The 15,404-nt window shown below is 37.1% G+C and overlaps 1 protein-coding gene across 1 annotated transcript in view; it reads left to right on the forward strand.

The window, feature by feature from the left end:
* Positions 1 to 15,404, forward strand: part of LOC133848239 (optomotor-blind protein) — a 146,295-nt gene that overhangs the window by 40,461 nt on the left and 90,430 nt on the right. The gene's annotated exons all lie outside the window — the stretch shown is intronic.

Below are 15,404 nucleotides of genomic sequence, written 5' to 3' on the forward strand. Positions count from 1 at the left end.
CTTACTTAACTTTGAAATATTTCTTGAGTTAGAAATTTTTTGTCCTATTTCAGAAATTTCCCAAAACAAATCCTTTATCATCAATTATTCTATCTATTTAATTAAACTCGTTACTATTTCTCAATAGTGTAAACGCATATTCTCTTCATTTAACTCGTGACTCTTCGGTACTTTGTTTGGTATCGAATTACATATATCCTAACAGTCTTGAATTAAACTTATGTTATATTCAATCATTGACTTTATAGCCTGAGATTTTTCCATCCACTTTACTAATTCATATGAAATCCTTATGCTATTTCCCTTAAAAATACTCAAATATTCTAAATCCAAATTTAATTTCTTGCAAATACATAATTCGAAAAAAATTGCAGAATGAAACGAAATGCCTCCTTATAATTATTTCCATTCTAAAAATTTTTCTAATTATTCCCTATGTGTATTTTACAAATTTCTCTATTATTCGTTTATATGAAACCTTAAAGTTGTTCCCTTCAAAATTCTTAAGCTAAATTTGGTTGCCAACAGAACTTTGAGGCAATTGCATCAAGCTAGGTAAAAGTTTGTATTGTCATATATATCATAAATAGCATAAAAACGTATTAAGTTTGTAATATTCCTTACTTTGATCACATTTGAACTCAACTCTCTCTCTCTTTGTGTGTTAAATATATATATTTAAAACTAAATCGATGTTGTGTTTGTGTGAAAACGGATATTCACAATCTAATAGATTGTTATACAAATGAAAGCAAATTTAAGAGGTATCCTTTAGTCGTGCATACTCGCTTTCTTCAGTTGTATTTTAGTGCATTTCTATGACGCGACTTTGATATTTGTCGCTTGGCGCGTCTTGTGCGACGCTCGATTTCATTTGATGTGCCCGCTGACGCGTCCTTTGGTCAGTCATTTAGTTGATTGCCAGCCCCCGCCTCCTTCCCCTTGCTTCCTTGCACCCTCTTTGGCTGCGTTTAACCCCGCTCAACCCTCACTTCATATCGCTTTTAGAGTTGATCCATTGTTGCCGTGGCTCAAAAACACGCAATGTCCAATTCGCTCTCTCTCTCTCTCTCTCTCTCAGTGGATTTTTCCACCTTCTTCTGCTGCCACAATTTTTGGATTGTTTACAATCGCACCTCGGCATCGCTGGCGTCTATTGACCTGCAGAGGGCGCCACTGTGCTGCTGTTGAGCCTGTGGCTTAATTGCTGAGAGCGTCGACGAAGTGGCGCCTTTTTTTCGCTTTTTGCTTTTTCGTTAGTTTTGATGCCTTTTTGTGCTTTACACTCTATAAACTTACTAATCACACTTGCTTGTTTTTCAAATTTCAATTTATTCTGCTGCAGTTTTTCTATTCTATCCATTATTGGCTTTGCTTTTTATTGCCGCAACGTCATGTCAAAAGTTTGCCTCGTAAAAGTTGTGCTCAGGTGTCATGTTTTCATTTACACTCTTGCTATTTATTGTTATTTATTATTATGATTGTTGTTGTTTTTGCTTAATGCCACTTTCTGACGCTTCTGCTGCTGCTGCAAGTTGCTTTCACTCAAAAGCCAAGTAAAAACCTTACGTAAATCTAACACAATTCAAGTTCACATCACAAAAATTCTCTGTTGAGCAGACATTTATGAGAACTATCTGCAAACTTCGAGACAATTATAATTATAACTGTTGATTTTTTGTTGCCTTGGAAGTTCATCAAATTGAAAGTATTTAATATCATTTGCCATCAACTTTTCAAGTTCTAAGCAATAATGCAATTAAATAACTAAACAATGCAGCTTTCAGCAATGTGTGGTTATTAGGCAAGGCTTTTTCAAAAGGGAACTGAAAAATATATAAAAAACAACAATTTGTAGAGAGAAAATGTTTGATTTTGTAGCAAGATCATTTCTGGAAAACAGTACAAAATTTAGATAAATTGTGGAATATTTAACTTAATTTTCTTCCCCCTTGAAACTCCTCAAACATTGAACTTCATTTTGTTCCTTTTTAGACTTCCTCAAACATTCAGAATTCAGAATTTTTAATTATTTTCTATAAATAAAACCAATGAATTTTTAAGAAAGAGTGCAAAACAATTTTGAAATTATTCTAGATAAATTGACACAATAATTTGAAAAAAAAATATGAAAACAATTGATAATACTAAATATTGATAAAGAAAAGAAGCTTACCATTGCAACAAGATCATTCTGAAAGACACAAACGAAAATATTATAAGTAAATGTTAAAAAAATGATCAACAAAAAATGAAGAAAAAGTGATAGTGATTAATTTGAGCTAATTAAACGATTACTTTGTAAGCACTTTCTTTCTTAAAGAAACTTACATATTATAGATAAACATTTGAACAACAAATTTAGTATAAAAAAAGCTCAAAAATTATCAATAAAAATGGCTAGTTTAAAGTTGAACTAAAGAATGTGTTGCCAAAATTTGCTGAAGATGTCGCAAGTCAGCGGCTGTCTTTTGATTTTGAAAGAAGAAGAAGCTCTCTGTGTGTGGGTTGCACTTGGGCCACAGTGACTGCTAAAAGTTAGACAACGCACACACAAAGAGAAATACGCAGCAGACAAACAAGGAGACAAGGAGAATGCGTTCGTTTTCGTAGTAGGCGACTTGGTGGCGTCCAAAAGCGACAGCGGGAGGCGGTTGACAGTGGGCGTACGTGTGTGTGGGTGTGGCAGGCGACAGGCGACAGGCGAAGGCGTCGGCAGCAGCATCGTTGAGCGAGAGCGAGCGAGCGAGCAAGCGAGTGAGCTGAGCTGAGTCTTCTTGTTGTAGGGTGTTCATTTGTCGAGGGCTTGCTTAAATTGTCAAGTGTTGGTGTCGTTGTCGGTGTGAATCTTGTGTACTTTGGCCACTCCTTTGGCTGACGCCAGCGCCGTCGTCGTCGTCGTCGCCGTCTTGGCCAATCGCTTGTGTAAACACAACCACCCAACCTACCTCCCTCCTTCCTTCTCCTCTGCCTCCTCGTTGAGTGTGGCACCTCGACGACGAGTCGAGTTTTTCACACAAAAAGTGTTGGGGCTGCCCACTTGCCTCTTACTCTCCCACTCTCTCTCTCTTTCGCTCGCTTTGCTTCACATAATCTCGCTCTTTCTCGCACTCTCCCTCTCTCTTAGCCTCTTTCCCTTGCACGTCTGCGATTATTCATATTGCAGCTTGTGCTTTGCCATCCATTTATCTTGCCACATTGTTGGTGCCACACAGCTGCTATTTCTATTGCAACTCCAACTTCCTTTCCTCCCCTTCCCCCTTCCCTCTCCCCTCTCCACCCCCTCCTACCCAACGACTGCCCGTTGTCCGTTTCGCCTTGCGGCGCGACGCGGCGCGCAAAACGCTTTTGTGTGTTTAATTGCTTGTGAAGCGAGCTTTTCAATGGAAAATGCACACACACAAAAAAAACTCCAACTCACACACACACACACACATAGAAAACAGCAGCAGCAGAAGCGTAAAAGCAAACACAGAAGAACAGAGAGCAAGTAGAAGCATCAGATCATCAAAGATGGTAAAAACACACAAAAAAAAAGCAAAAACGATGTGAAAAACAAGTGGAAAGAAAATCCGAAATGCGCTCAAACTTTTCACGAAAACATATTTTCAACACTTTTCTTTTTCGAGTTTGTTGTCTACGCTTTCGTTTCTTGTAATTAACTTAAGCTCTTATCGCCTAATAAATCGCCTTCAACTAATCGCACACAAAAAAGTTTACACTAATTCCATTTGCAAAATGTTGCATACTTTACAGCATCAATTCACTCTCTTTGTAAGAGTGTGTGTGTGTGTGTGAGAGAGGATGTGTGTGTGTGTGTGTGTGCAGCTCGAATAACTGTCTGCAACTAGTCACAGCTTAAAGCAAAACTTGCAAACAAACAAAACACATTCTCTCATTAGCTTAAATGCAGCGAATTTTTGTTTTCCTCCCCCCAAAAATATTGCGCTACAACGAACACTAAATACTCTTTCTCTCCCCCTCTTGTTATGAAATCAATTAAAGATTCCTCTTAAGTAAATCTTTGCAAGAGAAAGTCAATAACTTTGGCCACAATTTGTTGGGCAAATATGTAATTTTTACACTAAATTTACTTTGACTTCACAAAAAGCAACAGAAAAATATTTATGTTGACCGCAAATTTGCAGCAGCAAACAGAATATTTGAAAAATCACCTTTTAAATTGATAAAGCAGTCCAATAAAACACATATTGACTAAATTTTAGTTTTCTTTTGTTGAATTGATAAACAAAATAAGCAAAATAAAAATTTTAACTGACTTAAGATTAAGTTTTATTTATATTTTTATTGTGTAAAGCGCGAAGCTGCATTTTCAACCAAACAAAGCGTCTAAGAGAACGATTTTTAAATTATTAAATACACAAAACTAAAATATATATTGAACTGTTCATTACTTTTATGTATTTTAGATGATTTAAATTGAAAGGAAACGCTTTTGAAATAAATAAAATAATATGTATTTAACTCTCCATCGCTTATGTATTTAAGCTGACTTTAATTTAAAGCTCAGCTAAAACAATAAAGTTAAATTAAATAGAAAATATTAATATATTCTATATATATATTATATATTCTAATTTTGTTGATTTGAAGTAGGGAATATTTCATATAATAGATTAGTGCAAATATTTATGGTTGGTAAATTAATATATTATTCTATTTGAAGCTCTGATTTCAATATAATAAAAGTAATTGTATTATATTTCACAAAAGGGTATATTTGGTATATTAATATAGTGGCGCATTCACAATATACCAGAGTAAAAAATATACCATTGAGTACAAAAAATACAATAGAATAAAAAATATACCATAACGTATAGAATATACCATAGAGTACAAAATATACAAAATATATGGCGAGTCAAAGAAATTAGACCTGAAAGAAATACTAAAGGATATATTTGGTATATTAATATACTATCACATTCACAATCAGAGTAAAAATAGACAATAAAAAATCTATAGAGTACAAAATATACCATAGAGCACAAAATATACCAAATATATGGTCAGTCAACGCAACTAAGACCCGATTGCAGTAGACAATTGAAAAAATCAAAACACTGCAATATTATTCTTAAAATATACTTAATTAATATAAATCCAAAATATGCCAAAGGCTATATTTGGTATACTCATATAGCACTGCATTAAAATATACCAAATTGTTAGCAGTGAATTCCCATGCATTACTATTTCTTAAATAACTTCTATAATTGCTAATGATGAAACGGTAAATAGATTGCTAAACCAAATAAAAGTATTAAATATAAACCGATTCCTTATTAATTATTATTATAGCATAGATTACAAAAAAATGTATAAGCTAGCTAAACTTCTGATTCGATTTTAGTTTAATGTAGGTGTTAAGTGCTGAAAATTGCATAGCAAAAACAACAATGATATGTGTTCGATATAAAAATATCGATTAATGATACATATATAAGAACTCACATGGAATTCAAATTGTGAGCACAAATACACGCTTTTTTTGCAAGTGCTCACTTGATGATGAGGGTATTAAAACCATCAGGCAACAGCAAAAGCAAAAGCAACAGCAACAGCTCGAAATGCACTTTGTTTTTCACACATTGCCCTAACTGATTAACTTTTGTGTGAGCTGCAAAAAACAACAATAGCAACAAGAGCTGTTTTGCAGCACACGATGCGTGGAAGTTATACACAAAACACACACACACACACACACACACACACACATATATATACATATATATACAGACACAGAGGGACACACACACACACAGAGAGATGAGAGTGCAGACAGCAGACAGCGCGCTGTGCAAACAATGCACAATGTCGGCACTGCAGTCGCTCTGTCTGTGTGTGATAGACAGGCGTAAAGTTAATTAAACAATAAATACATACAAACACTCTCACACATACACACACACATGCATACACACACACACATACGGTGAAAGCGATGCGTTAAAAATGGCGAAAAACTACGGACTACACTTGGCAGCTTGGCGTGAAATTCAACACAACACCACATGCATACGTGTCTGTCTCTATCTGTCTGTGTGTGTGTGTGTGTGTGTATTTTAGTATTTATACATGTACACATATGTATATGTATCTCTGCGCTGTAATTGAGCAATTGCTTTGACTGGCGGCCATTTGCCAGCAGACGTCGCTTTACTTTGCCCTCAAAAGTAGGCAACACTCTTCAAGAGAAAGCGCTTTGCGTGTGTGTGCAAGTGTGTGTGTGTGTGTGTGTGTATCGCAAGTGAAGCTGTATTATTACAGTTCTCAATTATTTGCTGCTTATTATCAGCGACTGTTGGCAAAAATTCGCTACTCGTTACTCGCCACTTGTGCAAAAGCTGCGAGTAGCGAATAAATTCCATTTTTCCTTGTCTGTTCCTGGCTCAAGTGGCCTATATTATAAGACATTCTATTTGCTTATAAAAGGCATTATACTTTATTTGACATTAGATTCTTCTTCGTTGAAAGCAATAAATAACGAGTAGCGAATAAATGAGACCTTCTCTTAATTCTCACATTCAATAAATCTTGTATAAATATGTTGTTCTTTAACAAAATAGAGCTTTATGCTGCATATATTATATTTGGCATTGGTTACTTCGTTTATTGAAAGCAACGAGTAACGAGTAGCAAGTAAATGAAACCAACTCTTACTTTAACCAATGAATGTGGTGTTAAGTATATTGATCTCTAATAAAATAGAGCTTTGTGCTGCCTATACTATATTTGACTTTAGTTACTTCGTTCGTTAAACAGCAACGAGTAACGAGTAGCGAATAAATAACACCTTCTCTCACTCTGTGCAATGAATGATGTGTGCAAAGTAGGTTGTTCCTTAATAAAATAGAGCTTTGTGCTGAATAAACTGTATTAAGCATTGGTTACTCGCAACGAGCAACGAGTAACGAGTAGCGAATAAATAACACCTTCTCTCACACTGTGCAATGAATGATGTTTGCAAAGTATATTGTTCCTTAATAAAATAGAGCTTTGTGCTGAATATACTGTATTAAGCATTGGCTACTCGCTCGATTAAGTAGCGAGTATGATACATTATCAAAAGTATTATCTCTTATTACAGCAACGAGTAAGGTTTGTCTTCATCTGCATATTATCCAAACTTTAAACCAATCTTTCTGCTTTGTAATACATTTGTTATTCGTTACTCGCTCACCCAAAGCAACGAGTAGCAAAATTGTGTGTTAAAACCTTATTAAACCAATTTGAATACAGCACTTCGCTGGTGCCTTGTGCATTTGATGCAGAAATTGGAACTGCAGCTAAAACTGAAACTCAAATGTGGTCATCTCTAAAGCATTTGATTGCTTCTATTTCCCTTTTTTGCTGTAACACTCACACTCACACACACACACACACACATATCTGTCTTGTCTCCCCTAGTTCTTGGCTCTCTGTTTTCTTCTTCAACTTTTCCTGCTGATTCTTCTTCTTCATATATTCCCCCCCACCAGGAGGGCAATTTTGCTTTGACGTTTACGTTATTCGTTCTATGTAAATGCTGGGATTCTTATCCAATCGTGTTCGTGTCAGTGTGTTTGTAAGTGTGAGTGAGTGTGTTGGTATTCCATGTGGGGTGTCAAGCCAAACACACACACACACACACACACACACACAGTTATACATATATATGGACAGTTATTCAGTCTGTGTTTACATAAGGCTAGACATTTATTATGGCGCTTTTGTTGCTGATTTCCCCTTCCTCTCTCTCTCTCTCCCACTCTCTTTCTCTCTCTGTCTTTCTCTGCAGTTATTGCTCTCACTGCTTGTGTTTACATAAGAAATACACACACACACACCAATACACTGTCAGGCTTTCGTTGTGTGCGTGCATTGTTTTTGACAGCGTGAAATTCCAAGTTTATGCTAATTTTATTGATTGACTTCCCCCCAACCTCCTTCCGCAATAAAAAGCAATTTCACAATTGCCGCACATAAACTGTAAAGCTGGGCAAATGGGCGTGTCTCTCTCTCTCTCTCTGAGTTCTCTAGACGGCCAAGACATGTCTGAACATGATCTAAACATGTCAAGGGTTAAGTAGCGAGATCTTTCACAAGTTTAAACGTAAAAGTGCAGCTTATCGAACAAGTTGAGATAATACACACACATATGTACATACATATTAATAATGTTAACAACACACACACACACACACAAAGACACAGAAAGTGTTAACCCATTCGTCGTCACCTTTTTGCCCCCCGCGCCAAAAACATATTTGGATAATTTAACGCGCGCCGCTTGTAAATTTTCACACACACTCGCACACACACACACTCACACACTGGCAACTAAACCATGTTAAGCAAATAAACACTGCGCGACTGAGCGAGAGGCAAACAGCCTCGCAGTAGGCGAGAGCGAGAGGGCAATAGCGAGCCCCCATGGAGAAGCAGCCAGTCAAATAAATGCCGTCAAATAAAGTTGTTGTTTTTTTTTTTTTTTTTTTTTTGCTCTAGGTTTTGTTTTGCGCAGATAATTATGAAGCAGCTATGTGTGTGTGTGTCTGTGTGTGAGTCTGTCTAGTTGAGTCTGTGTGTGTGTGTGTGTAGGCGTAGGTGTAAGCATATGCATGTGTGTCAGTGTCTGTGTCTGTGTCTGTGTGTGCACACATAAACTTTTAATTAGCTACAAAGCGCCAACAAAAACGTGAAAAAAAAAATCACACGAAATTTCGCGCTAACAGCCAAAGGCGAAGTGCAAGCGAGACGGAGCATTTAAGAGGCAGCGCCACGCTCTCTCTCTCTCTCTCTCTCTCTCTCGTTCTCTTTGGGATGCTGACTGTGTGGTGTAAGCTTTTTCAATACACCACGGCAGCGACGCCCGCACACACACACACACAACTAATCAATATACAAACAAGCGAGTGTGCGAAGAAGAAGAAGAAGAAGAAGTAGCAAACTCTCGAGCAGCAGATAAAAAAAGTTTTGCTGGCGGCATTTTGGTTGGTCGCTTTTTTCTTGTTTGTGTGTGTGTGTGTGTGTGTTCAACACCTTGAAAGCAGCGAAAAAGCTTATTTCACCAAAAACACAGATCGCACTTCATCTTGACTACAGTGAAGACTCTCAATTTTTACTTGAATTTGTTGAATTACAAATTGTATTTTTAAAGCCATTTTTGTATTTTTTCCTTTACAAATATCATCAAAAAGGAAATTTCTAAAACTGTTGTTAATAAAATAGTTGAGAATAATAACAGTACATGAACCTTTCACATGAAAGCTCTCAATAATTTTGTTACTAGGATTCATCCACTTTTTCAATTAATTTGTTGAATTGGAACAGAAATTTTGTTATGCCATTTTTAGTAGTTTTCGTTTTTAAAACATTTTCTAATGGGTATTTCTGAAACTGTTGCTAATAAAATAGTACCAAATACTAATAGGAAAAGAATTTTTCAAAATTGAAAAAAGAAAAACAAAATTCATAAATATTTCCTTGAAATTGTTATCTGTTTTAATTGGAATGAAATTTTTTATATAACTTTCAATAGTTTTCGTTTTTCAAACATGTGCAAATATCATAAAAATGGGTGTTTCGACAAATGTTGTTAATAAATTAGTTGCAAATAATATTGAGACACAGGGCAATTATAAAATGACAAAATTTCTCAGCATATTCCATCAAAGTCATATTAAAAACAACTTCCAAGGAAACAAACATTGTTTTAAAAACGATACAATCAAAAGTAATATTTTAAAATAGTAATCTTTGTCAAAGAATTACTAAAAAGTAGAAATATTAATACCATATGATAAAATCTCAGCTAGAGAACTTTTCTCTACTTGTCCACTTAGCGAATATTCACTGTAAAAACTACAGTCGAAGGAGCCGCAGAATGAGCAAACAAAAATAAACACAAATTTTCACACAGAAGCTATGCCACAATGAATTCGCATCAATCTTAAACACACACACACAAACACACACACACAAACACACACACACACTACGCACACTTCGCTGAATTATCTAAGCGCAATAAATTCCAGCGTTTTATTGCAGTTAATGCGCCAGTTAATTGCAATTATTTAATGCAGTACAAACATAATTTCTTAGCGTTTAAAATTCCTTATTTCGTTTGCAGAGTTTGATTCTCATTTTTGTTTCTTATTTCTAAAGTGCAACTTTAAGCTGAAGAAACCAAAATATACCAGATTAATATAAAAATCTTTAAATAGTCAAAAATTGAGTTTTGCATTTATAATTTTGAAGTTGACATGAAATAATTTATATAAGAAAATTTTCATTATTTTGAGCTCACAAAAAAAATAGAAAAGAAATGACCAAAATTTGAATAAAAATTAAATTATTAAATTTTGCTTTGAAATAAAAACACGAAGATAAATAGTGAAATAAATTAAAAGCTTTTTAAAAAATAATAAATATAATTACAAATTTAAATTTCGCTTTGGAATGAATTAATAAAGAACTAGAAGCCTTTTTAAAAGTAATGCAATTTAATGAGAATAAAGAAAAATCCATTTTAAATTCACACTTTAAAAACGAACCAAATTACACAAATACGTTTCTTTTTAAGCATTAAATTTGACGTTTTAACTTAAAATCATTAAGAGTAAATATCCCAAACCGTCAACAATAATTATTATTATTGAGCTAACGCAAAAATAATAATTACTCAAATATATGGATTCATTTCGAGTTTTTCAATTTGCTTTAAAATAAATTTCAGTGTCAATGATTTTAAGAAATAATGTCAACAATTATATTAGAATTCAAATACAACAATAAATGACGCAATTTAAATGTTTATGATATAAGAATATTTAAAAACATTTATACAATAACTTTTGTTTTTATTTAGTCTAGTAGGGCATAAGTATTATAAATAAATACTAATAGGAAATAAAAAGGTTTGAAGTAATTTCATAAATTACTAAAGAAAATTGCAGAGTTTCTTAGTTAAATTTTAGAGTTGTAAAATGAATGAAGAGGTTCGCTTTAGCCAAGATTGACTGTAGTTGACAATGCAATGGAAATTGTCAACAATTGCATTTGCATTTCTAACAAAATGCAGAATTTGCAATGCACAAAAAATGTTACTCTATGTGTGTGTGAGTGTGTGTGAATGGCATTTGTATTTGTGTTTATAGCCTTGCCCATTTGACCAACAGCTTATTTTACACTGGCTACCAAAACTAATCGCCTTTCACTTTACGCCACCCTTTGCGAGCAGCAGCAACAGAAGCAGAAACAGTCGCAGAGATGTTTGCTGGCTGCTCTGTCGCTGTCGCTGTCGCTGCTGATGTCGCAGCAGCAGAGCATCTTCATTGTCTTTTCTTCACCACAGCGACGCAGCTGCTGTAATTTTTCACACCACACACACACGCACACATACATAGAGAGAGAGAGACACACTCACACATGGACAAGAGTCAGTGGCAGGCAAAGAAATGTTGTCACCTCTTACAACTACAACTACAAACACGAATGCTCGCACGCCATTTCACTCGCACACACACACACACGCGTAGGTGCGAGCGAGCAAGCGATAATAAAACCGACCGGCCGGCTGCCTCGCTGGCTGGCTGGCTGGCTGGCTGAGAACTCTGACGCCGACGTTTCTATGTGTGTGTGTGTGTGTGTGTGTGTGAGTGTGTTGACGAAGAGGCGTGAGAGGAGGGGAGAGTTAACGTCGCCGCCATTGTGAGGTGTGGTGTTAACTAGCTGGCGCGTCGCTCACTGTCTGTGTGTGTGTGTGTATGCATGTGTGTGTGTGTGTTTGTTCTCTGCGTGTATTTGTGGTTAAACTTGTCACACAAGCTGAGCAGCAGCAGCAAAAGAGAGTCGCAGTCGTCGCTCGGTTAGCAAGTTCAACGACGCTGTCGTTGTTGTTATTGTTGATGTCGTTGTCGTTGCGCTTGTCGTCTTTTTCTTGCGCACATGCAGCGCCCATGTTGTCAGCCAGCTCACACACACACCACAGTTGTTTGTATATGTGTGAAAACGTGTGACAAAATACATTTGCGTTGCCGTTTTTGCTTTTTGGCGCCGTCGTCGTCGTCGCTGCTGCTAAAGCTTCTTTGTCTCTGCCTCTTGCTCTGTCTCTCTGCTTGTGTGTGTGTGTGTGTGTGTGTGTGTGTGTGTGAGTGTTTGTGTTTGTGACTTCTTGCTTGAGCTTTGTGCCTTTCATTTGCACGCCCCATTCAGCGCGCCGTCTCGCTCACACCCACGCGCCCGTCCGTGTGTTTGCGCAAAACTTAGCGTCAAGTTTGTCACACGCGCGCGGCGCTTCTCACCAGCGGCACCTAGCGTCCAGTTTGTGTAGTTGCTCTTCTGCTTTAGTCTGCGTTATTTATTTTCGTTACTTCTTCTTCTTCTTTATTTTTTTCGTACTTTGCTTTTTCGCACTTGGACACACTGCTGCGGCTGCTTAGGCGACGTCGGCGTCGGCGTCAATGTCGACGCCTCTGCTCGCATTGCTTTTTCTGTTGCTGCTGCTGTTTGTTGCTGCTGCTGCTGCATAAATCTCCACATTTACATTTTCGGACGCATAAAAGCTGGCAAAGCGGCTAAAAGGCGTTAAACTTTTATGGAGCTGACACTGCGCGCCTCTTCCCCCTCCCCCCCTCCTGCATCACCCTTGCTGCTCTTGCCATCTCTCTCACACTCTTGCTGCCCTTTCTCCTTTTTGTTTATTGCTCTCTGCTCGCTCATCATTTAGTTTGTCATGCGGCTCTAAATTTAACACTAGAATCGCACTTACAAAATATGGCATTAAATTTCATTTCTAACAAATATAAATTAAAAATCATCAAATTGCCATTTCTCACCAATATAAATTGAAATTTATATTCCTATATTCAGTTCTCAATTCAAAGAAAAAAATAGCTTGGCTGCTTAAAAGTTTCTACATAAATAAAAAATACTTATACAATTTCAATTCAAAATGTAAATTAAATTTTTTACAACTTAAAAGCATTAAACGCAGCTTTTATCATTAATTTAAATCACATTTATAATAACTTAATCTCAATAAACACAGGCTTCAGCTTTGACAGTTTATTAAAATTACCAATTTATAAAATAGTTATGGTTTATAATTAATATATTACAAAAGTAGCAAATCTGATAATACTTTTGTATATATAACGTCGATAAACAAGACATTTTCTTCATTCATTCCAAATTCCCACTCTTTAAATAACTTCCCAAAATATCCTTGAAATTCCAATATATAAAAATTATTCATTCATTGACATTCATTCTACTTTATCTGCTTCAAATTCTTATACGTAATAATATTTATTCTAGTATCTACTATATCTTCAAATTCGTATATATAATATACACTATATTAAATGAAATTATAAAATTCATTTAATTAATAATAGCCAAAATTCTTCAACATTTGTGCTCAATTTGTCAAAGTCACTTGAAAACAATCAACGCACTTCAAAAAGCTTTTAAAAGCTCTCTCAGTAATCCTTGATTTATGATCGCAGCCATCAAAAGCTCTCTCTCATTCTCTCTTTTTGCTCGACTCTCTCTTTATCCTTCCATCTCTCTTTCTCTCTTTTCTCTTGATCAGCACTCTCTGCCCTTATTTGATTCTGATCAGAAAATTTGCAGTGTACTTTGTCAAGTCAACCATATTTGCTGTGCGCCTCCCTCGCAATGGTGACAGAAGCGCAAAAAATGTTGCCTTTGGCTTTTATGCAGCCTCCAATGGATTTTACTCTGCCTCCGTTCCCCTTCCCCTTCCCCTTCCCACCCCCTCTTCAGTTTGTGGCGTCTATTTGCTTTATCTCAGTGCCTACGCGTTGCCTTTATCGCATTTACTGTGCTTTGCTCACCTACCCAACCCTCGTCGCACATTTATCACCCCTCCCTACACCGCATACATCAAAACATTTGACCATTGAAGCGCATTTTTCGCTTGCGCGTCATTTGTCAACTTGCTCCCCAAAAACTCCCCACACAGACTCTTGTTTTTTTTTTGGCTATGATTTACTACACTCTCTTTTGTTGCTGGCTGCTGCTTTGGCTGCTGCTGTTGCTGCTGCTGCTGCTGTCGCTCACATTTTGAGGCATTTTTCTGGCGCGCTGCACTTTTGGTGTCAGCTGCCTTGTTACTTCTAACACGCTTCACGCTGCTTGTCACACGCCTTGCGACGTTGGCTGCGCTGCCGCTGGTTGGTTTGCTGCTTACTCTATTGTTGTTTGTCTGCACACACACACACACAAGCACACATAGACAGCGACACACACACACACACACACTCGCACACACACTCGCACACACACTCAGCAAAGCGTCAACTCAACACTTTGGTTTTTGGTTTTCTTATTGGAACCGATTCGTTTCGCTCTCGCTGCCCCGAGTCGAGTCAGTCTCTCAGTCTGCCCTGCTCTCTCACACCCAAAAGCACCAAACGACGGCGACGACGACGACAAAATCCACACACAATGCAGACCCAATCGCACTCACTCGCACTCGCCCAGCCAGCCAAAACTCAACACACTCACACACACACACACACACACACACACACACGTGTAGGCACGAACAAGTTGAGAACTCTCTCGTTCTCGCTCTCGCTCTAGCTTGTTCGCATTTGGCATTGCCTTCGCTTGCTTGCCTGCTTGCTTGCTTTGTTGTTGCTGCTCTTCGTTTCGTTTCGTTACGTTCGTGTTGGCAGCGCAGTCGACGCTGTCGTCGTGTTGTGTTTCTCTGTGCGTGTGTGTTCGTAGCTTTGTGTGTTTCTTCGGGGGTTGCGCTGCTTGCTTGCGTATGTGTATTTTCCAGTTTGAAAGCGACCGGCGTGTAGTTCGTATCATCGTCAGCGTCAGCGTCGTCGTCGTTGTCGTTGTCGTCTTTTTCTCTGTGTGTTGTCTCCTCATCCAGAGCCGTGTGTGTCGCGTTAGCTTCACTTTGTTCGCTATATTTTTTTTTGTCGTCTTCTGTCTTCTTGTTTTGTCTGCCACCAACAACAGCAACAATAACAACTGGCAAACAGAACAACAACAACAAGAGCAGCAACAGCAACAACAACTTCAACTAACCAAAGCAATAAGAATATATATCAACGACAGCAATAAGAGTAAACAAAATAAATAAACAACAACAACAACAACAAAAACACAGTAAAAAACGGCGAGCAACAATTTGAGTGCAGTTCAGACTCTAGAATATTTTTGATGTGCAACAAAACGCCGCGTCGCGTCGTCGCCGCCGCCGCCGCGTTCCAAACGTTTTGCCGCCGCCAAAACAACAAAACAGCAAAAACGCAAAAAGCATAAAACAAAACCAAAACCAAAAGCAAAAGCAAGAGCAAATTTAAAATTGTTTTTATTCATTTTTTTTTTTGGGCACGATCCTTGAAAGC

Source organism: Drosophila sulfurigaster, chromosome X, assembly GCF_023558435.1.
Source record: "Drosophila sulfurigaster albostrigata strain 15112-1811.04 chromosome X, ASM2355843v2, whole genome shotgun sequence".
Lineage (NCBI taxonomy): Eukaryota > Metazoa > Arthropoda > Insecta > Diptera > Drosophilidae > Drosophila > Drosophila sulfurigaster.